This window comes from Mustela putorius, unplaced genomic scaffold (genome assembly GCF_011764305.1).
Source record: "Mustela putorius furo isolate JIRA1106 unplaced genomic scaffold, ASM1176430v1.1 tig00003913_pilon_pilon_pilon, whole genome shotgun sequence".
Taxonomy (NCBI): Eukaryota; Metazoa; Chordata; class Mammalia; order Carnivora; family Mustelidae; genus Mustela; species Mustela putorius.
In genome coordinates this window covers 6,467,499-6,490,509 of record NW_025422060.1, presented here as the reverse complement: position 1 = coordinate 6,490,509, position 23,011 = coordinate 6,467,499, and the positions used below count along the sequence as shown (strand labels likewise).

The following is a 23,011-nucleotide window of genomic DNA, read 5'->3' as shown; positions in this document are numbered from 1 at the left end:
CAATTCGCCGCTGATGTTTGTTGACTGAATCACAGTTGTGAGTTGAGGTGCCGAAGTATCTCACCAGGTGGGCTGTGGTGGTGCCCCAGGTGAGTGCCCTCCCTCCCCACAGGAGCAGTGGAGGATGGAGGCGGGCCCGGGGCAGGACCGAGGGGGAGCGCCCAGATGTGCCCAGCCTGCTGAGGGGACGCTGTGCCCTGTCAGCAGCCCACCCTGAGGCAGGCATGGTCCAACCCAGCCTTCCAGACAGAAGCAGAAGGGACACAGGGAGAGGCGGCTTCCTGAAATACTCGGGTCTATGTGGAGAAAGAGGCAGTTGGCTCCAGGCTCGAAAATACCATAGGCCACGTGGTCAAAGCACGTAGGGCAACTGGAGTCTGCTGAGAACCAAGTCTCCAATATTTACATCTGAGGAAACATTCCATTTGAACACTAATTCCCAGGTCATATTTTTCCCTAAGACGATGGGGCATTTGGATGGGAAGGGGGTCAGAGGGAAACTGGCCGGACTGAACTGTATGGAAATCTAAGACTATTATGGAAGATTTCACGAAGCCCTCCAAGCTTTTAAGTATAACAGCTGGGTAAGATGAGAACTCAAAATGGGACCAAACAGGGCTGCCTGGGTGGCTCTGTCGGTTAAGTGTCTGACTCCTGATTTTGGCTCAGGTCATGGGCTCAGGCTCTTAAGACCAAGCCCCGGGATGGGCACTGCGCTGGGTATGGAGCCTGCTTAAGATTCCCGCTCTCTCCCCCTGCACCTCCAACCCTGTGTGCCTGCGCGTTCTCCTCTCTCTCTCAAAAAAAAAAGTGGGATCAAACATTTCAAGTTCAAAGTGAATGCTAGATTTACTGGAAGCTGAACTTACAAGCTTAAGAAAGACTGAGTTTTTAACGTTTCTAATTTTAATAAATATAATATTTCTTTAATAAATAAAATATTCCTGGGGCCCTACTGTGCCCCCTGGGAACGGATGGGGTGTTGGGGGGGCAGGAACAGCTTCCTCCTACCCCAGGTCAGACCTCGCTGGCCCTTTCAAGAGGCCTGAGTAGGAAGCTCTCCTGGGAGTTCTCATCCAAAGGAGCCCCAGCTGAACCCAGATCAGGGCTCCCAGAAGGCGCTCAGAGGGAGCCTGGGTCCTAAGTGGAAGCAGGGAGTTTGCCGGGTTCGCGGCTCCAGGGAGGAGGAGCCCTTGTGGTAACTGGCTCCCTTCACTTCCCTGTCGCAGGCCCTGGAGCTGATTAGCAGGACATGAGTAATTCACCCATTAGACCACCTCCGAAGCAGGTGGGGTGCAGAAAGCAGTGGGCAGAGACAAATAAAAGTCTCCATTTCCACTCTGTGAAGGCAGCACTTAGGCGAAATGAGGGGGTTTTAGCTTTCTTTGAAATGAAACCTAGGAGGACTGAACTTCAGCCTTTTTGTTGGCAGAGGAAAGGCCTGTGGCTGCCTCTGTGCTCCCACCCCTACAATTAGGCCAGAGGCCACGCTGCTTCCTGAAACAAGATCTGTGGCGTGGCCCCTCGCTCCCGGCAGGACACGTTGGCCACCGTGGTGTGGGAGGGACAAGGACAGGACGGCTCATTGAGGGAGCACAGGGAGCATGCGCAGAGATGCTGGGGGTGGGGGGCAAGGCACTGGCTCTGCTCCCACCCGGGGACCCACGCTGCTCTACTCCTTCAGCTCAGTGGTCCGGGGGAGCCATCCATGTGGTGTGTCCCGGGCACCATCTGGAAGGTCGGTGAGGCCAAGGCAAGGGTGAGCCCTAGGCCCAGGCTCTTTGGCCCAGTCTGGGGTCCTGTCACCAGGAGTCCTAAGCAGCAGCCTGGGTCATTTGTTCCCTCTTATAATGGGAAGACACACCTAATCCGGAATAAAAATGTGTGTTTTCAAGTGTATGTCTCATTTCCCCAGGCTTCCTTCCTCACCCTGGTGGTGGTTTTAGGGGATGGTGAACGGCGTTGCCTCCCGGCCAAGGCCAGCCCCTGCCTCATCCGTTCCCCAGGGCCAGTCGCCACCTGCCCCTTTTCTAGCGTCAGGAGGGACTGGAATCTAGCCCCGAAGCTTGGTTTTAAGTGCTTCCTCAGATAGGTGAGTCAACTGGCTCTACCTGGAACATCATTTGGAAAATGCTGGACATTTCTATAGCAGGGCATTTGCTCATTTAGGAAAAATTTATGGAGAAAGAAGGACCGGGCTCCCAGGAGCCACTCTCTGCCCACTCCCTCTCTCGGCGTCTGCTGTCACATTCCTACCGCCACCGGAAGCTCCGCTTTGACCAGCCACCAGGCATTTGACAGCTCGGGCTTTTGTCCCCAAAGGAAACTACGTTCTGGGCTCTTAAATTGGCACACTCCACTTTACTTTCTAACAACTCAACTGCAGAAGAGCAGTAAAAATTTTTTTTATTGTTTCACTGGAGGCAATTATGATTGTGTGCAATAGAATCCATTTCCTTCAGTTAGTTAAGGTTTCTGACAGCTGTAGAGCAGAGAACGGGAATTTCTGGGAGGGAGCGGACGAAGCACTGGGTCTCGATGGCCGCATGTCTGGGGAGCGGCGTCTCACCACAGGCTCCTTGGTGTCCTGAGGCCCGAGTGTGGTTCTTCAGTAACTGCCTCTGCCCTTCCACATGTGACCTGCCAGGAGGGTCCCCCAGAAGCCTCTTAGACTGCTCCCCCTCCCCCAAAGAGGGGCGCCCTCCACAGCCTTGTGGAAAACTGGGCACACGTTGGTGGGCCTGGAGTGTGGTCACTCTTCTCTTTAGTGGTTCTCTCTCTCACCCACTTCCTTCCACACCACCCCCCATTTGGTGCTATTAGTGTATCATCCCTGAGTCCAGCATGGGTGAAGTGCTGACAGAGGATTTGTAGACCCCGAGGATTAACCTACAATGTTTTTGTTTGCATTCAAACTAGACTGTGAGGTTACCTCAAATGAACGGGTCCTGGTTTGTGACCCAAGCCCAAAGCGTGGTGGGCACACCTCAAAGAACGTGCGCTATATTTAGTCCACCACAGGCCATACTCCAGTGCAGATTACTTACAGTTGTTCCAAAACACAAAATTCCAGGACCCCCAAAGGTCTCTTTCCACCACAGTTGAGGCTCGGATGTAAGGTCTTGCCTCTCATTACCTCAGGCAGGTCTGTCCAGGAGCTTCTTCAGGAGCAGCTCTTCAAGTCTAGTGCACCATATTCCGAAGACCAAAATCGAGAAAGAATTCCGTGGCTCCCACACCTACAACAAGTGATGGGGATGTCAGGATAAGAAAGCTCCATTTAATACCCTCCCTTCAAAAGCAGAGAGGAAGGGAAGCCTGTGTGGGCAACTGGTCCATAGCAATTTGAAATCCAGCCAGGCTCATGTCTCTAGTTCCCTGGTTGGAGCCATGTCCTGCTCTCAGAGAGTGGCTCCCAGCAGCTCTCAGTCAAGTGCTATTATGGACAATGCCCTTAACATTCTTGTTTTTCATTTTTATTTTTGAAGATTTTTATTTATTTATTTATTCATTCATTTTATTTATTTATTTATTTATTTATTTGAGAGAGAGAGAGAGAGCATGAGCTGGTGTGACCATAGGCAACAGTGTGCCAAACTTCCTTGTAGCCTCCAATAACATTTTCCTTACTGTCCTCCAGGCTTTCACAGTAGTTTTTCTGAAATCCCTCCAACTTTTATTAACAATTCTCACAAGGTCCTCCCCGATTTTTCCCAATGTCTCATCCCAAAGCCACGGCCATGTGTTAGCTTTTTGCTATGGCAGCAACCCAATTCTGGGTACCAAATTTTGTTCTAGTTATCTATTGTTGAATAACAAATCACCCCAAAATTTAGTGACTTAAAACAACAATCATTTTTATTGTCTTTCCCAATTTTGTGACCTTAAAACTTAGATACAGTCCACTAGGTGGTATGTTTTTCCCTTCTCAGAGTCTGTTGGTGATGTTCAGCTGGTGGGTGAGCTAGCCAATGGTGGCCATGATGGCACCTTGGTGGAGAAGGCTAGAAGACTGGGTTCAACAGTCACTGTCAAAGGCAGTTCTTACACAGGGCCTCTCCAACACTGCCATCAGGATAGTCAGCTGTGTCACATGGCAACCCAAGGTTTCCAGAATGTTCTTAGAGGCTGTGGAAGCTGCCATTTTCTTAAGACTTAGACTTGGAAACTGGTGTAACATCACTTCTGCCATCTTCTAGAGCACAAAGTAGTCTACTCAAGGGGTGAGGACATAATCCCCACTTCTCAGTGGGAGAACTGTCAAGGAATTCATGGCCATGTTTAGTTTTCCATTTTTCTTTCTGTTGCCTGGAATGACATGTGAAGGCTGGAGCTGCAACAGCCATACTGGCCCATGAGAAGCTATTGGGAAGAAAAGTCATGTACTGTAGATCCATAAGCTGGAAACAACTTGGATTGCTGACACCATAGAAAACTATCCAATCCCTGAACTATCTACTGAAGTTTTAGAATGTGAGAGAACCCAACCATTTTTAAGTTGGTGTTATTTTGGGGCTTTTCTGTCACTTGGGGTACAACCCATTCTCAGAGTAGCAGATTACCCAGAATATTTTGTACCTGAACCATTCATCCTGTATCCCATAGCCAGAGTTTCTTGAGATACCACATGTGGGGGCTGGCTCCCCTACAATACCTTCCACTGTAAAACCTCTCCCACCCTGATCTCATCACCTCTTTCAAAACAAATTTTCTGTCAGACTAAAATTTAGCATTCAAGACCCTGAACAATTTGGTCCCAACCCACTTCTCTAGCCTGATTTGTCCTATCTCGTCCCCAGCCCACCCGGCCAGTGAACCCATTGAGCAAAGTGCCCTGTGTGGTCCTGCCCATGGGCCTTTATGTCTGCTGTCCTCTGCTGCCACCCCCATGTCTTTCAAATTCTACCATGCTTTTAGGACAGCATTTAAATCTCCTTTCCTCTGTGAAGGGTTCCCAGGATCACCAAGAAAGGGCTAGCTCCTTCTCTTGGGACCTCTAAAAGGAATCATTCTCCAAATCCCTCATCTGACATCACATTCCACCATCAATGGAGAGTTCTATTGGTTTTATATCCCTCATACACACACGTCTCAATCCTCTAAGGAGACTATGAGTCGCCAAAGGGCAAGGGCCTGTGTCACAGCTCTTTGGGTCTGTTGTGTCTAGCCAGTCACGGCCAGCTTTGTTGCCCTGATCCCCCCCATACAGTCAAAGCAGAGCCAACTGCTGACCTAAATTGAAAGAGGGGAGGAAAATGCCATTCACCAAGCTACCACCGTTTGGTCCCTGGCAGGCTTCTTGGCATATGCTGCCCACCATGCCACCTTCTTTTACCCTCACTCACTGGACACTTGTGGTGTAAGTCCACCTCAGAAAAAAGATCAGGGAGGATCTAAGTACAGAAATGAGAACTTCTCACCTTTGCCTGTGGTTGCCTCAGAGAGAAGCCCAAGGTGCCCTCCAACCAAATATCTTGCCAGAACCCCCCGCTTCCCCCCTACACACAAACACGGTCCTGGACTGCAGAGAACCAGGATGGACTCTGCTGGGACATCACCCGGCTGCAAATCAGGAAAACAGCTAAAGATGGCAACAATTCTGAAGGGAAACTTAAGCTAAGCTCTGCATTGCTCTCCGTGTGCACCAAAGGCCTGACGATGAGCAGAGCTGACATCCAGGGAGATTACATTTAATGAGTTATTTGGCAAAGGCTATTTCTGAAATTAATTATTGTAATTATTTTTAAATGATGTTTATTAATCCACAACGCTTGGGGCAATGTGTGTGTTGGGGGGGTGTTCCCTCAGCCACTCTCAGGATCCCCACTGAGATGCATCCGGAGATTTGGTCCAACCTGGGCGCTCCATACAGCACCCGCTTGGATTTCCAGAGCAGAAAGCAGAGCCGGGAGAGGGAGATTCTGACCTGAGCCAACCCCTGTTCAACACTGAAGCCCCATCTCCCTTCAGGCTCTGCCCCAGCCACAGGGCTTGATTAATAATTCAGCCCCATTTAAACCCAACATGCCTGAAAATCCAGCACCCCCAGCACATGCCTGACCTGTGTGTGGCACAGGTATACCTGGGGCGCCCTTCGGAGCCACCATCAGGAGAAGCTCAGGAAGGTGGGACAGGCGCTAAAGCAGGGACTCGAGCCCCGCCTTAGCTCACCTGAGCTGAGAGAGGAAGCAGGGCTCTGGCTGCTCCCACTGTCTTCCCGGGACCCTATCTTGCGGGCAGTTACTGAAGTCAGTGCTAGAAAAACAGTCAGGTACAAATACACAATGGAGTGACAAGGAGCCTAGGGCAGCACTTCCGTCCCCACACTCACCAGCAGAGAAGTGGGTGTGACATGCTCAGCCACCAGCCTCTAGCACCGTTGCCAGGACTAACCGGAGTGACTCTCTTGGCCCGAGGTGTTCTCTGTCAAGCACACACACACCTCCCCTGTACTGGGGCGTCTGTCTGATGGACCTGAAATAGCTTCCCTCCTATATCTGCCAAGATTGGGGATGGCAGCTGGCTTCCCAGTCCTCGTGGCCCTGGTGCCCAGCAAAGTGCCCGGCAAGTGGTGGACGCTCAACAAAGATTGGTCTACCGATAACAGATGCTCCCAGACCTGCCTTCCATGAGGCCTAGGGTCCACTGCCGTGGTTCGGGGCCCCCGCCCGTGACACTCTGAGGCCGCCTGGAGAACTTGGAAGGCTATCCGTGTGCAGCTGTCCACTCTTCCCACCCCTCGCCAGCTGCTCTGTAGGCTCCGATGAGCTAGGGCGTGTTCTCGTTCATTAATGCTGGCTCACCGGGGCAGAGGGACGGCGGCCAGGATTTGAAGGTCTGGGTTCCTGACCAGGCCCTGCCTCCCACAGTCGCTACAGGCCACGTTGGAAAAAACACTCTTCCTCTGAAATAGGGAGAGGGAGACTTAGTGGAGAACTTGGCAGACTCCCCCTCAACAGCCAAAAAGGTCCTGAAATTCATTCCTTTCCTGGAACAGTCAGTTCAGACAAGTCACATTGTAACAGGCTGGAGAGCATGCATACCCTGGTCCAGACCAGAGTCTTTTCCAGGTGGTCTGAGAAGGCTGTCCTTGGTGCAGACAGTCCTCAGGAGGTGTCCACCCTGGACCTGCCCCTAACACTTAGAGCAGCACATGACACTGTGACTCACACAGTGATCAGACTTACCCTGGTGTAGACTAGAAAAGACCCAAGCAAGACTTTCTAGAATCTTCACCCTTTCTTAGCACTTTTAGAACCATATAGAACCCCCAGACTCTTACCTACTAAGAATAAATGTCCTTGGGCTGGATCAGTCTAAAATCTCATGTCCTTCTCCTGTGTCCTTCCCATATTGCAGGGCCAGAAAACTTTGAACTCAGATCCTCAGGCTGATAAGCTGCTTTGGTCGACTTTTTAAACAAATGTCATTTATGGAAGAATTTCTCTTTAGCTGAGGGTATACTAATCACCCCGCAATGATATGCACTTAAAAGATGAGGCACAACCACAGAAGGACTAGATGGAAGTAGATATTGACATCAATCATCAAACTGCACCTTGGGCCAGTTCTAGCTGCTTCTACCTGGTCATGTGACCTGAAACAATCATGTCAGTGATTTGGCCATGGGTCCACATCTGCAGAATGAGGGTCAGGCTAGCCCATCTCTAAGGTCCCCTCCAGACTCAATATGGGGATGCCCTGAACATGGCCTTGGCCTCATCACCTCCTGCTGGTGGGCAAGCACACTGCTTTAGCATCACACCTCAAGGGACCTCTGGAGAGCTCTGAGGTCTACTATGGTTTGTCATCTCTGCAGGGGCCCCGTTCTGGCAGAAATGAGAACAGGGACATAGTAGCTGGCTCTCCCAGAGGGATGGCATCTAGCTGGGAGTTACTTCTTTTAAACTGGTGGTGGCTGAGCCAACCACAACCTGTGTGGTTTCAGAAATCAGCACACCTAGAGTTAAATCTTTTGAGACATCTGCTAGGCAAACTCTAAAGGGCGGGCCCAGGGCTTGAGAACCACAAATTTGGGGTGTCCAGGTTTAGCACAAACTCCAGGCATCCATCTCTAGGAGCAAACTGGCCATTTGGCACAGAGATCCGAGCCTGAGGCCTGCCAACGCTCAACACCTAAATCACAGTGTGCTCTGAAACTGGGCATTCCATGCGGGAGGGAGGGGTCTGCCCTCAGTCCCCAGTGGGATCCCATTTCCCTGCAAATGGTCGGCAGGGCTCTTGTTATCACTATTTCTAGCTCGCGGCTCATGTGTTATGCCTTAGAGATAGTGTTTATTGATACTAAACAATGCCCAAGCCGCTCTGAGGAACATCTGTGCCGCAGCTGCCATGGCCCTGGTGGAGATTTTTGTAATAGTTTGGGGATGATTCGCTAGCACAGTACGCACAGTCCTGAGAGGGCTATGTTCTGCGAGTCCAGAGGATTTGGGATAATTGGAAATTTCAGGGTTGTTATTGGGTGTGGTTCTAGGGGGACGTTTTGCTTGGTTTGGGTGTAGAAGTATCAATTGCAAACATTTGTTTATAAACGTCAGCCAGAAGAACTTGGTATAGCTACAGCCTCCCACGGTCCCTGCAAAATGACTGAAGAATTGTGCTTGAAAAGTGCCCAAGGTCATAGAGCAAGTTACTGGAATGTTCTAGAACATTCTGCTGGTAATAACTAAACTGCCAACAGTTGAGCCGACTTCCTGGGCTAGGAAAAGCAGGTCTTTTATGTTAAAGGATTAAAAAAAAAAAAAAACTCCTCAGAGAGAAGGGATTTTGGGGGAAGAGGTTGTGATCCACCCTTCACTGGCATGTCAGCACATCACAGTGGTTGTTATGCTAACAGTCCTGAAAGGTTTCAGTAAAGCATAAATACCTTCAATGGGTCTCATGCCCTTGGTTCTGGAGCACTTTCCCTGTTCGATTTTCCTATTAGACCTGTCTAAGAGTCCCAGGGGAGCAGAGCTGAGGCCCACAAACACTCAGTATCTAATTCTTTTTTTGTTCTGAAAAATGGGCAGAGCCGCGCTCAGAGCACTCAGCTACCAGATTCTAGTGCCCCAGCCTTTCTGGGTCTTGCATTCGCACCTGCATCATGTACAGATTGTATGGCTACTGTGCAGCAAGCCACTGTTCTAGAAAACCAGTGGTAAGCAATCAGAGAAGGCCCTTATCTCCACAAGTGATGCAATCCCCACACACATAAACAACAACAAGAAGAAACACACAGAATATAGACAGGGAAAAGGACTGTGCAAAGCTGAAATAAGACACTGTGAAGACGGGGATGGGGGCGACTTCAGAGCGCCAGGTCCCGAGAAAGCCTTGATGACATCTGAACTCAGACTGTAAGAGGAATCCACCAGGGGAAGAGGAGGAGCTCAGCATTCTGGGCAGCCCTAAAAGCCACAACACTGGGAGAAGCTGGCCTTGCGGAGGATCCAGGGCTTGGAGCACAGTGGCTGGGAATGGTGGTGAGGTGGAGGACAGAAGACTGTGACAGCCAGGCAGGTGCTTGGAGAGCGGGGGCATATTGTCCCAAGTGCGGTGGGAACCCACATGTCAGTGCGGTATCATCTGGGTGTGTTGCTCTGCTTTCCCTTCAGGATAGAACCTTCTGGAAGGACAGTGGTCAGACAGCTTCCAGCTGCAATGCCATCAAGATCCACCCAGCACTCAAGCTGAGGCCACGCTCTGCCCCATGACTGACCCATACAGGATTACTGGAGCTGGGACCCCAACAGTGTACTCCCTGCTGGGCTGGAACAGGCTTTCTAGAGCAGCACTGTGGTCCAAGGCTGTTGTTACCCACTTTCTTCCTCAGTCTCTCCTTTCCCAGCTGTCAGACCTGCATCCTGGTCTGAAGACTCTCCGACTCCTACTGCTGTCTCACCCCTTTCTCCCTTGCACACCCCCCCCCCGCCCCCACGAGCCTTCTAATCTTGCCTTGCAATTGCTTCCCAGAGAACCTGGCCTGACAGTGGGTCTGGAGCAGAGGAACAGCATGCTCTGCTTCGGGGACTGTTGGATGGAAGATGGCATGTAGGGTCACAAAGGGAGCTGAAGATCAGCTAGGAGCTGCTGGGGACAGCTAAGTCTTGGTCATGCTGTTTGAGTGGCCCATTAGACCCCTGCATGGGTTCCTCATTATCTTCTGGATCCAGGGGGAATGCTGCTTTTTGCATGAAACCATCTTAGCTGTTGCCATCAGGATTAAAGATGGCTGCCACTTAGGGAGAGCACTCGTGGGGACAGCACACGGGGCAGATGCTGGGCACGCTGTAACAGCCATTCTATCCGGCCTTCATAACAATTCCACTTAGAGAACAAGAAGCTGGACTCAGGATCACTGCAGAGTTCACAGCCAAGCTAGGGCACTAGGGGCCCCTAGGTCATCCTACGACAAGCATCCATCTTTCCAGTCACCTCCTACAGGGTTGAGCCTCCTGCTCTGAGCTCTTTCCTGTCAGAATCTCCAGTATGAACCCCAGGGTTCTGCCTACAGGTGCCCAGGCAGTAGAGGAACCTTCAGAAGCTTCTCAAGCTCTTCTGAAAGCTGGCAAGGGGGGAGAAGCTGGTATCCCCAGACCACCAGGACCTCGACTACAGTGACCCGTGGGCCCCCTCCCCTCCAACTTAGGGAGAAAGAGAACCGTCCCAACCCCCGCTCCCCAGGCCTCCTCCTAAAAAAATGACTTTTTCTTCTTTTTTAGGCACTACTCTGAGCATCCAGGCAAGGCCCACTGGCCTGGGAGCCACTGTGAGACTGGGAGGCAGCAGCCTGAGGGCTTCAGCGCCAGCCCGCCCCGGAAGAAAGCTCCCTTGTTCCAGGAGCACAAAGGAAGGGCTCTGGGCAGGGACAGGCCATGAATGCTAATAGCCCGGCCTGGGAGACCTCTCTGGGCGCTTCTGTGGATGCTCCTGCCCTGGGCTGGCCCTGGCTGGGACCCTGTCCCATGTGGCTGCCCTGTACCTCCTTTTCCAGGGCCCTCCCCCATGCCTGTGCCCATCACGTGGGGACCCAGGCGAGCATCTGTTGCAGGCAGCACAGCGTCTAAACATCCGTGCAAACTTGGACCAACAGGTCCTGCGAAATGTGCTAACCATCTGCTTTTCCTTAGCCGTTTTTTGAGCAAATTATGTTTATTATGTTAATTTATTTTACTGTCAACAACACCGAATAACACAGTTGCTGCTAAACAACATCATTATATATCTCTTCTGGCATGTTACCAGAAGGTTGGGTTCGGGTTTTTGTAAATGCAGCAGGAATACATACATATTGAAATGCTGATCTATTTAAAATTGAATCCAGGACAGTAAAGCCATAGGTTGGGGGGGTGGGGGTAGGGGTGGGGGTTTGAAGCCACTCACCTTTTCAGGGGAAGGCGCTCTCTGGGAGAGGCCACAGCCTCCTGCCAGCCCTCTCCTGTGAGACTGGGCTTGGCTTGGGCCCCTGTGGGCTTGGGAGACAGAGAAGCTCTCAGGCATCTGGTTTTTCCTTTCAAAACTTGCCCTTCCTTCAGAAAATCCTCCCATTTTCCAGGTGGTCAAGCCAATGGGACCCAGAAGAGCCCTAAGCTGAGAGAGGGTGTGCCCTAGTGATTCACTGGGAACCACCCTGAAACCAAAAACAGCCAGGCAGGGTTTGGATCTTACAGTAATTAAGTTTGTGATTGTTTTTCCCTCCAGCAGAGGCCAATAAACTCCATACTTCCAGAGAGAGAGGAGAAAAAAAGAGGAGCACTGTGTGGAAGACAGAGAGAGAGAGACAAGAGAGCAAGAAGATGGATCTCAGAATATACCAGATCAGTGCGTTGGGCCTGCCATGGGCTGCTCTCAGGAGCTCCTCGGGGGCCCCGCTAGTGCAGAGCTGGAGAGCCTCAGAGAAGTACCACGCTGACTCGGATAGTTCATCAGTTAGGTAACAAGCAACATGAGGTGAACGCAGTTCCTGGGAGGAAAGCGGTGGAGAGCCTCAGATGGAGACCAGAACCACCTGCTGTGGAAAGGAGCAGCATCTCCCCCAGTCTGCTCCCAGGCCCCACTGAGACGGAGTCTGCACACCCTGAGATCTGGAACTTGCCTGTGACAGCCGGGAGGCCAGGCTCCCTGTACCATGGGAGGGAGCTTTGCCTGCTGACCTCTCAGAAGCCCAGAAAATTCCCCAGGTGGGATTTTCACAGCACCAGTGACCCGCCTGATCAAGAGATGTGGTAGCCAGGTGGCTTCTGGGTGTCCTCTCGAATATTTGGTTTCAGAGCACGGGTCGTGTTACACAGTTTAATACTGGAGACAGAAAGGGCTGGAGCAAGAAGCTTTTGTCCCCTACTTGTCCTGCAGCCGCCAGTAGACAGACTATAAAAACGTGGGGCTCATGTTCACACAGATGGCTGTTGGTTTTACGGGCTACAGAGGCGGGGGAGAGCAGCGGAAGAGGATGGCCTTAGTGAGGCTGTCTGAGAGTCTCCATTAAAAGGGACTCAGCTGCCAGAGATAACCAGCAACCATAGAGGGACACCTGGGTACTGGGGGCCCAAGGGGGACTCATTATTCTTTGAAGGCTCCCTTACCACCCCCGGAATGTGCACAGGACTCTGTCCCACCCTGTCTCCCACAGGCACCATCTCATCACCCCCTAGTCTCACCATATAGGTGATCCCTGCCCTCGAAGGGTGGTCACAGGGCTGGCTCCTGCCCCTCTTGGACATGGAAGGGGGAAGGGGGGACTCCTGCTTTCTCCCTTCCCTAGGAGCCTTCTTACCCTTGAGAAAAGGTAATAAACCAGTTCACTCTGAAATAAATGCCTAAATCCTATCTCTACTAGGACATTTTCCATTTTGTTGGGGTGGGGGTCAGCCTTAAATCATTAAGAATGGGTTTCTTACTGTGGAATGTCTTGGTACATGACACGAAAGGAGAACCTGTCATCCTGTTTGCAGCTCATTCTAGGGATAGAGACCATTTCCATTACAAATCCTGGTGGGGGTTCCTCTGCAGCCCTGGATCCGTTTTGGGGCCCCTGGATCTGTTAAGGTAGTCTCCATTCCACGCAGATTGTTCAGCATCCTGGCCAAGGATCGGAGGAGACGTGTGCAGAGGAGATGCCCACAAGGTGGCGCTATTGCCCAGGGCCGTCTAGTTGCCCTCCGAACCCGGGCGGAGAAGGGAGAAGTCGCTGGAGCCACATTGGGGAAGGAAGCGGGGCGGGGGGTGTCACTAGAGAGTGCCGTCTTTGTGGGGTGCGGCGAGTCTGGAGTCTGTAACTCAGTGACCACCGGAGGGCGGAGCCTAAAGAACAAATCGCAAACTCTCCCACATTAGTCCGCATCTCTGTTGTCAGCTCCTGCAGTTCTCTGGTTCCTGGGGTGATGGGTCGCGGCTGGGTCAAGAACGGCCCGACTCGGCAAGGTCCTTGGGGTGAAGGGGGGTGGGCGCAAGACACCGCTCTTTTCGGGTCCAAGCGGAGCGGTGCCAGCGAGTGGCCGGGGCAGCAAGGGCCGTGGTGCCCGGAAGGTGCGGCCAGCGCTGCGAGGACCGCAGGGCCCACGGACCCCCGCCACCCCCACCACCGGGCGGGTCCCGCGCCGAGGCCGGGAGGCGGGGTTTGGGCGGGACTTGGGCACAGCTGCGCGCCCCCGCGCCCGCCGGGCCCGCCGCTCCCGCCTCCGCTCTGCGAAAAGCAAAAGCGTCTCTTCTTCTGGCTGGGCTTTCTTCGCATAAAGTGATTACCACGTGTCAGAAATAAACCGCTGCTTTCTGAATAATCACAGACCACTCGGGAGAACAGGGACTCTGGATCAAAAAGGAAAATGTTTCCAAAGAAAATGCTACACGCTAGTTTTCTCTCTTCCTCCACCGCCCCCCCCCCTTAGTTCGGGGGTGGATTTCCAAAAACAAACACCAAAAGTAAGTCGGTATCTTCTCACAACTGCAGCTGATTTCCTGTGTAAACGAAAACCATGTGATATTCCATAAATGCTTCCAGCTCTAAATGACAGGAAATGAAATCCATCGTGGAAAAGGAACGCTTCGGAATGAATTCCCAGCGCAGATATCATTAGGGCGACATTGCAGGGGGACGGTGGCGGGGCGGCCTGCACGGACCTGCAGGTCATTAGAGGGACTGCTAATGGGGGCCGGGCGCCGGGGAGAGCGGCCCCGCGAAGTGTTTCTTCTGCGGGAGAAGCGGGGCGGCGGCGATCACACCCACGGCGCAGCGCCTGACAACTCGGCTTTCAATTAGGGACCGAGCCGAGAAAAGTAGTCTTTTCTTTATGCACGCCTCGCCGGGGTCAGGTTATGACCTCTCAACCGTATTCAATCGGCGGTGGCATCCATATTCATGAAGGCTAATTAACTCTGAAAGGCCCGGCTGGCTGGGCCCTCCCCGCAGCGCAGGGGCGAGAGGGGTGGGGTGGGGGCTCAGGAGGCCTCCTGAGCCCCCACCCCCACCCCCCGCCAGCTTCCCCCGCGGCCGGGCCTCTGCAGCTGCTCCCGCGCCCGCCCGACTGCGCACGTGTGCGCGGGGAGCGCGGCGTCACCGCGGCGCTGGGACCAGCGGGGCGAGGGGAATTAGCCGCGTCATTTGTCGCCAGCCTAGCAACACGTGCTTACTTAACCGGCTAGCGCCCGCCCGGGCCGATTGTGAGAAAGGGATGCTCTTTCCAAAGGGGGGGTTTCAGGTTGGGGGTTTCACTTGACTTTGCAGCTTGGAGGCTCTGGGCCAAGATTCTGGTCCCAACTCCGGCTGCCTGTGGGAGTCACCCCAATTCTTTGGGCTTCTCTGCCATTGCCCTGCTCTGATGTGAGGCTGCCGCACTGAAGAAACAGTCACATCCTTTTCACGTAGGAACAAATCCCAAGAGATCTATCCGGGCACCATATTTTTCCGCTCAGAGTATTTTTAGGTTTCCCAGCTCATGACAAGCTAGGAGGTGCCTTGGTTTCCCCGAGGTGCAGTCTGCGGGATGACATTTCCTACTCCTTCCTGTAGCAGCCCAGACCTCTGATTCCAGTTACCAACTAACTGGACCTAGCTTAAGGCCACATGAGAAATTTTCTTTTATGGATAGACCCATGGACCCACAACACAGAATGCAGCCAGATTCAAAAAGCTCCTGCTTTCTCCTTCACTCACCTTTTCTCTTTTTCTGCTGTTTTGGTTTTGTTAGCCGACTGGCTTCCCCTAGGCCTGTTCCTCTATCCACGCAGCATAGAAGATGGTCCCACCCACACTGTTCTATCAGTTTACAAGAGCCCCATTCAACTGAGAGATGAGCTAAGGGCCGCTGGTCTGAGAGCCTTTCCAGATTTCAGAGACACAATCTCCGATTGGTCCAGCTTGGGTCACGTGCCGAGCCTTAGTCCAATAAAATGTGAGCGGAGGGTCGGTCGCATGCCACAACATGGCGGCCAGAGGATTCCACCTGGAGAGGGGACGGGAGTTAGGGGGCGAGCCGGCCTGACCTGCCAGAGGCTACTGCACTAACTCAAAGTCTGGTTTCTGCTAGGCACAAGTTAATTTCCTTAGCGATAGCTCTTGGGCTCCAGACCCGAAGCTGGCTTCACCTTTTAATAAAGAGGAAGGGTAGGATTCCTTAAAGTGAGTTCAGGGTCACTAGGAAGAACATGACTTCTCCCAGCATCTAGTAGGGTGTGAGGAGCCCTGCCATCCCAGATAAGAGGAGAAGCCAACTCTCCTTAGAGAAACTTCTGTGGCCTGGGCCTGAGGAAGGATGGGATTTCTGGACTATGGCACTGGCGCGTGCCCTCCATCCTGCTTGAGGGGGAGAGGTGTATTTGGAGCACAGTGCCTCCAGCTCTGAGGGAAGGGGAGCCTACTGTGTATATGACTATCAATTTAACTTTGGCTAGTTCAGGGGGAAAAAATAAGTGTATTAGGGAAGGCTAACACTTTAACAACCCCGAATCAAAGTGACTTAAGCAATAAGAAGCTTATTTTTCATTTGCATCACAGTCTAGCTGGGGAATTCAAGGGCCCAGACTTCTTCCTTCCAGTGGCTCCACGGTGTTTCTAGAGATCTTGTCCTGCATTTGATCCTCTGCACTACGCTGGAAGGTAAGAGATGGAACATTGTGCCATAGGTTTTAGGGATCAGGCACGGAAGTCTGTCACTTACGCCCACTTTCCATTACTCAGAATTCAGCCATGTTGCCTCATGCAAGAGCAAGGAAGAGTGGGAAAGCGGGTCCAGCTCTGTGTGTGTCCAAGGACAAAGAAAATAGTTGATATCTAGCCGTTCTTTAAGTAATGTTAGGAAGCATGGAGAGTCACAGGCAGGTGGGAGTCAGAGCTGAGGCTGACCTTCCAGGAAGGTCCCAGAGACCCAGCCTTAGACCCCAGTCTAAGGAAGTGGAACTTCCTCCTCCGGGTTTTTCCCCTTCAGGTTATTGACTTCCAAATTCAAGTCTTGAATGGGAGCATTTGAAGGGCCAAGACTTCATCCTTCTTTCAAGGGATGCTGGGAATTTGAGTTCTGGCTCTCATTCGGAAGGCTGGACTCCTATTGTGAGCTCTTCCTGTAACAAGGAGATAGCCGCGAAGGAGACAGATCTCCACCATCAGAGGAGCAAAGGGAGGGAGGCCTCCTGGCGATTGTGCTCTGGCTGGACCTTGATAAAATGGTGTTGAGGATGAATTGTAAATTATTTTCAAATAGCTCCAAAAGCAAAAAAGGCCAAGTGGCAGAAACATAGGTTCTGGGAATTGGGAGTGATATGAGAGCTTATCTGTCTGGTCTTCAACTTTATTCCAAATCCCTTCTACCGAAACTGCCCACAATCACTCAGCCCCACTGAAATAGTCACAGTGATGGATAACTCAGTATTTATAAGGTAGCCTTTTCGGTCACCTTTTGTTCTTAGAAGCTTTTTTTACGTGATGCAGAAATCTGGTTTTCTAGAACTTTTGCTACTGAGAAGCCACTTGGAACAAATCTGTCTTCTGAGCATGCTGCAATTTTTATGTTCCACCATCCCATAATTTCTTTACTCTGCTCCAGGTTGCGCAGCCCTACTTCTTTCCAGTCGGTTCCTCATGTGGCTATCTGCTTAACAGAGGCCTGTGGGCAGAAGGTTGGGATGACGCATCCCCAGTGGTAGTGCTGTAAATTTCACTAGTCCTTCCAACTATCTCAGAGAGGTGCATAAACATTCCAGTTTAACCTATGGGAAAACTAAGGCACCGAGAAATCAGGCGATAGAAGAAATCCAGGGTCTAGATCAGCACTTGAAACCACTGTCCTGAATTCCACAGGTCACAGCCTCCCTAGTTCCATCCAACAGCTCCTTCTCTGTGTGCTGGCACGCTGGGCTCACTTGGATTCCCAAGCTGGAGGAGGTCTGGTCTAGTGGCCCTCTGATGTCCCCATGTGATGGCTGTCACATCGGTACCTTTCAACAGTTCCTACAATCAGTAAAAGACACAGCCATGGGAACATAGAAACAAGTTCTCTATGAGAGCTTCTACAACGTTACTGTGAATGTGTGAGTAGGATAACTCAGAAAAAAAAAAAAAAAAAAAAACAAACCACAAACTCGTTTACCCTGACTTTTTCTGTTTGGAAGAAGAAAGAAATGTATGTCATGTTACTGAAACCACTACCTGTCATCTCTGCTGGACTTGGCCTAATGTGTCCCCACAAGAAAGGAAGGAGCCCATTATTAGAGGAGTCACTGGTGACCGGGCAGAGCTGCTCTGAAAATGACAGCTGTAATAGACAATTGCTGTGGGCAAGTTCAAATGTGGGTATTTCCCAGGAAACCTCAACCATTCAGATCTTGCTTGCTATAATGGTTTATTTCAAAAGTTCTGGATCCTTTGCAATATCTGTCTTACCCCTTGTTTTCCTAATTATAAAGGGAATGGATGTTTATTATAAAATATCTTGAAAATACATGCAAATATAAAGAAAAAATTAAAATGCCTAAGAATAACCATAGCTAACAATTTAGTGCCTGGGTCTTTACACATATATTTTTATGTAATAATGTTAATGTCATGTAATATATACAGTTTTGTAGACTTTTTTTCTCATTGAATATTGTATCATATGGATATATGGATTCATTGGGAATTCAGCCTTAAGACTGAATCACATTCTTGAGGCGTCTGGCTGGCCCAGTCAGTTAGGCATCTCACTCTTGATTTCGGCTCAGGTCATGATCTCACGGTCATGAGATGGAGCCCTGTGTTGGGCTCCACGCTGGGTATGGAGCCTGCTTAAGACTCTCCCTGCTTCTCCTTCTGCCCCTTGCACTCTCTCTCTCTCTCTCCAAAAAAAAAAGAGACTGAATCACATTTCACATTCCTTCTTTCACTTGCTTATTCCTGGGTCAGGAAGCATCATGTGTACCAGGCACTGTTGTAGGCTTTGGGGATTTCTTAGGAAACAAGACAGCCACATGGAGCCCTCAGGAGACTCACCATCTGGTGGGAGAGGCAGAAGTGGGGAGCTGGCCAGTACAGGGGTGATGAGCGCCATAGGAAAGGACAGAGCATCAGGTCAGCACGGGAGCAGTGGGGGTGGTCCGTGGTGGGCAGAGCGGTGGCAGGCCTTCTCTGAGGGGTGTAAGCAGGAAGTGGTCAGATTCCTGAGGGAGGAGGTGGTGACAACACTCGATGGGAGGGAGGAACAAAGGATGGCTTCAAGGCTTCTTTCTAGAGTGGCCAGGCAGAGGGCACCGTGACCAACCTCCTGGTGTCAGAACTTCAGATTGTCTCCATTTTTCCCCCTTTGGCTATGAATAATGCTGCAGTGAACACCCTTCCCCAGAAGATTGTGTGAGCTTCTCTGTTCACGTTCTCAGGGTCAAGAAATTGCTGGGACAGTTTTTAAGGATTTTGACCAAACCACCTTCCAAAGAGGCGTTCCCACCTGAAAGGCAGCAGTGACAGTGACAACAGTAGTAACAGTGGAACGCTCGTGGCTCTCCTGACACGGTGGGCACTGTTCTAAGCACTTCCCGTGCTGTACTTATTAAATTCTCTCAACAGCACTCTGAAGTAGGCGTCATTATCTCCAGAGTGTCATGGAGCTGGAGGAGACATAGGTGTAGTGACCCACCTGCTGTCACCCAGCACAGAAGCAGTACTGACGACATGGCCACCCAGGAAGTCTGAACTCGCAGCTCCCAGACCAGTGTTTGGTCTCATGTGGCCGAGTTCAGATTTTTCTAAAATCAGTATTTCCTTGAACACTAGTAAGTCTGAATATTTTAATCTTTTTTTTTTTCTTTTCTGTCACATTTTTGGACGTGCGTATCGTGCGTGTGTGGCGAAGTGTGCGGAGTGTTCAGTGCGCAGTGTCACGTGGGTTGTGTGTTTAGGTGTGTGGTGTCTGCATGTGTGTGTGGGTGCGTGTGGTGAGTAGACATGCGTGTCTGAGTGTGTGTGGAGTGTGTGTGAGCGGTGTGTGTGTCTGTGCCCATGGGCAGTATGCGGGTGGGGGGTTATGGAGTGGAGTGTGGGTGTGTGAGGAGGTCTGTGTCCATTGCCCACCTACACCCACGAAGTCATAGGGGTCTGGAGTCATGAGGAACTTTGGAAACTTGAGCAAATTCTGAGGTGTTTTCTCCCTCCATAAATTGGAGATAATGAAATAGCCTTTTTCGTGTTGACAGAGGATGAGGGCAGATGACACAAAGCCCGTGCCCGGAGTGTTGCTCACAGTGAGGCTTGCTGTGGGCAGGGTGAATATTTGGTCGTGGGTCGTACTCCGTAGTGGTGTCCCCAAGAGTCTTCTCGGGCGCATGTCTGGTGTCCGCTGGCTGTGAGATTTCCTGTTGCATGGTGAGATTTGAAGAACAACCCGAGGCCTGGCTGGGGGCGAGTTTGTCTTTGTCCTGCCTTCCTCACGGTCCAGAGGAGAAGTTGTGCTCACTCGCAGTTAGAGGGACTGAAATCGAGCCCCTCGTCAGGTGACAAGGACCCGTGTTCAACTTCTCTCTTCCTTGCCCTGCCCCACTGAGCAGCTTTCACCAGGGGCCTCAAAGGGGCCCCCCGTTCTTCTGTCAGCTGTCTTCCTCCTTCTCTCCAACAGACTGGCACATGTGCAGGTAAGAGGCTACCCTCACCCTGAAGAGTTTGCATCCTGCTTGAACACAAGCAAAAACAGCTGAGGTAGAAAGTAGTAAGTAAAACCCACCCAGGACCAAGGATCCAAATAATTAGGAGGTGTCATTGTCCTGTGGACCACCACTCGGTACTGAGTCCCATCTGGGGCGCTGGGAGTGCATCGGGGTAGTCTCCTAGAGAGTCTCTTCCCAGACGGTAACTTCCAGAAGGCTCTCCAGCAGGCCCTGGGAGAAGCTGCCTCTGATCGCCGTGGGGAGGTTTGTGCCACTGTCCAGCCCAGAGATGGTTCCCTCCAGGAGGAGCACCCCTATTTGCACCTCAGCTGGGGAGGGAAGCCCAAGCCTGAGCAGGAAGTCCAGTTGTAAATGGAGTGAATCTTTTTATTTTACCAGAACCAGATGTATAAAAGTACCAGGAAAAAGGGAAGCCAAAGGTTAAGAAAATAGACTACTGCCATCAGGAACATTGAAGTTTTATTGCCATGCTTGTCAATGGCGCGGTTTACGAGTGGACTCACTGTACAGGACAGTGGAAGACAGAGGAGCCTCCTGCCCGGGAGGACAGGCATCCCCCTGCGTCAGCCCCATGCGAAGTGCTGCCAGGGCTCCCCCTGGCGTGTACCTCTAGGGGTCTGGGTCCTCCAGCCTGGACCACCTCTACAGTTTGGAAGTTGATCTCCACCACCAGTCCTGTCTCATCTATGACCAAAGCCCCGCCGTTGTCTCTGTGCCTGGATAGTGACATTCAGTATTGCCTTCCCTGCAACTCCACTCACCCGCCGCACCTGCTGGCTGCCTTTCCTGAGAATACCAGCCTGAACCGTGGTGAGGCTGGGATGTGTTCCCATCACTGTGACAGTTTGTACACAATTGCAATATAATCAGCATCACTTGCTCCTCTGCTCAAAAACCCCTCCGAAGACTCCCCTCCTTCCTCTCTCCAAGTAAAAGCCCCAGGCATCCTGCCAGCCCTCCGGCTCACTCCCCCACTCCATGCCAGCCCACTGGCCACCAGGCCCTTCTCCAGTGGGCAGACATGGTCCCACCAGGCCTCTGCGTTTGCTAGTCCTCCTGCCTGGAATGCTGCGTCTGGATATCCATGCATCTCCCTCCTTTGAGTTTCTGCTCACGCTTTGCCTGGCCAGGAGGTCCTCTCTGAGCACCGTGTTTAAAATAGCAAACCCTTCCCTGCCACCTGCATGCCCTACCTTCCTCTTGCCTTATTCCCCTCCGTCATATTGGAAGCTACCTGAGAGATTTTTCTTTTGTTGTGTTTACTACTGTAAGTCTAGTGCCTAGAACAGTTTTTCCCCCCCTGAACAAATGAGTCACATGTGGATTTTCCATGCAGGGCATTTCAAGGAACAGTTTGGGCTTTAGGGGTGCTTAGGGAAAGCAATGTCAACATTAACTTGAGCTAAACAAAATGTGAAAGGTAGAATCTGTAGAAAGATTAAAGATATTCTCAAATCAAACATGTTGTGTGGTCTGTTTTTTCCTCCTCCATTAGCACAGGCAGCTGTGCAGGACACCCTCAAGCCTCACTTCATATACTCTCAACCCCGACCTTGGGATCCAGCCCCTGCTGCAGAGACCTGTTCCATGGAGGCCTACTGACCTTGACGGGTACAGTGAGACCCTATCTTGCCTCAGGCTCCTCTAGCGTGCCCACCTCTCAATTCCCGATTCTGGTGTCTCCTCTGCCTGCAGAAAAGTGCTTGGCTCTTACACTTGTGCAACTTGGAAGTGTCGGGGCTTAATGCCCACGGATCCATCCTCACCCAGCAGGGGACAGGAATTGATGGGTAAAGCCTTCTACCCTTTGTCTCCGAGCAGAGAGTTCTGCCTTACCACTCATAAATGCTACAGTTCTCTCAGGAATGAGGACCAGTGGCCTGTACTGGTGGCCATGTGGTTCTGCCTTACCACTCATAAATGCTACAGTTCTCTCAGGAATGAGGACCAGTGGCCTGTACTGGTGGCCATGTGGCCATGTGGCAAGTGGATGGTGTTAACGTCTGATATGCAATCGCATCCTACTTACTCTGATCGTTCCCTTTGGCTGAAGTGCGTGGAAGGGAAGCATGGGGATACGTGAAGCTGTGGCATCTGATCAGCCTGGAGGCAGTGGTCACAGTGAAGACGCCAGAGCTGGCCAGGTGTTACCTGATAGGCTCGGGACAGCCAGGTAGCAGCTCAAGGCACATGGTGAAGGACAGAGGGGCCTCTATAACGGCATTGAAGAAGACGGTTCTCACCTGTCGTGGGCAGAATGGCTTGAAAAGGAGAGGATTTATTGATATGGGGCTATCACTCAGGACTGGGGTTTTAGTGCCTGGCAAGGACACTTGGAATCAGTCCGCACAGTGCTAAGAAGGCTTCTTGAAGTTTGGGTGTAAATGGTAGAATTTCATAAATGAGGGAAAGATTTGGGATTATGTCCTTGCATATTATTGAGGAAGCGATTGGAAGGCTCAGGGGTGTTGAGTCAGTGGCTGTGATAATGGGGGATGTGGTGCAAGGGGGAAAAGGTCCCCACTACCACATCCAGAGACTCTGAAAATATCCTTGCTTATAGGGCGCTCTCATGTTCTTAGATCCTGAGGACAGGAGCACAGTATAACCCACACGGACCCAGGAGGTACGAGCTGGGCTCCCTGAATCCTTTAATAAATGGGATACCTCAAACCTGGGCCCTTCAAGTAAGAGCTGGTTTTTCCAGCGGGATGTGTCACACAGTGTATCACTGTTGTCTCATTTCACCGAAAGCAAAGGAAGGCACCTGACTGGCCAGGGGAACCAAAACTTTATTACAGAACACAGTAATGCTAGAAGGTGGCAAGAGCTAGGTGAATCAATGCATTGGGATCAGAGCCCAAGCTCGGGCCGCTCAGAGAGGCAG

General features: G+C 51.5%; 1 long non-coding RNA gene across 1 annotated transcript; it reads right to left on the bottom strand.

Annotated features, from left to right (window-relative positions):
* Positions 1 to 2,399: 2,399 nt before the first annotated feature.
* LOC106004231 lies at positions 2,400 to 14,422 on the bottom strand. The gene is made up of 3 exons (XR_001177152.2): positions 11,386 to 14,422; positions 3,137 to 3,239; positions 2,400 to 2,640 (listed from the first exon to the last, which is right to left on the bottom strand). It is a non-coding gene; the product is annotated as an uncharacterized LOC106004231 (long non-coding RNA).
* Positions 14,423 to 23,011: the final 8,589 nt, after the last annotated feature.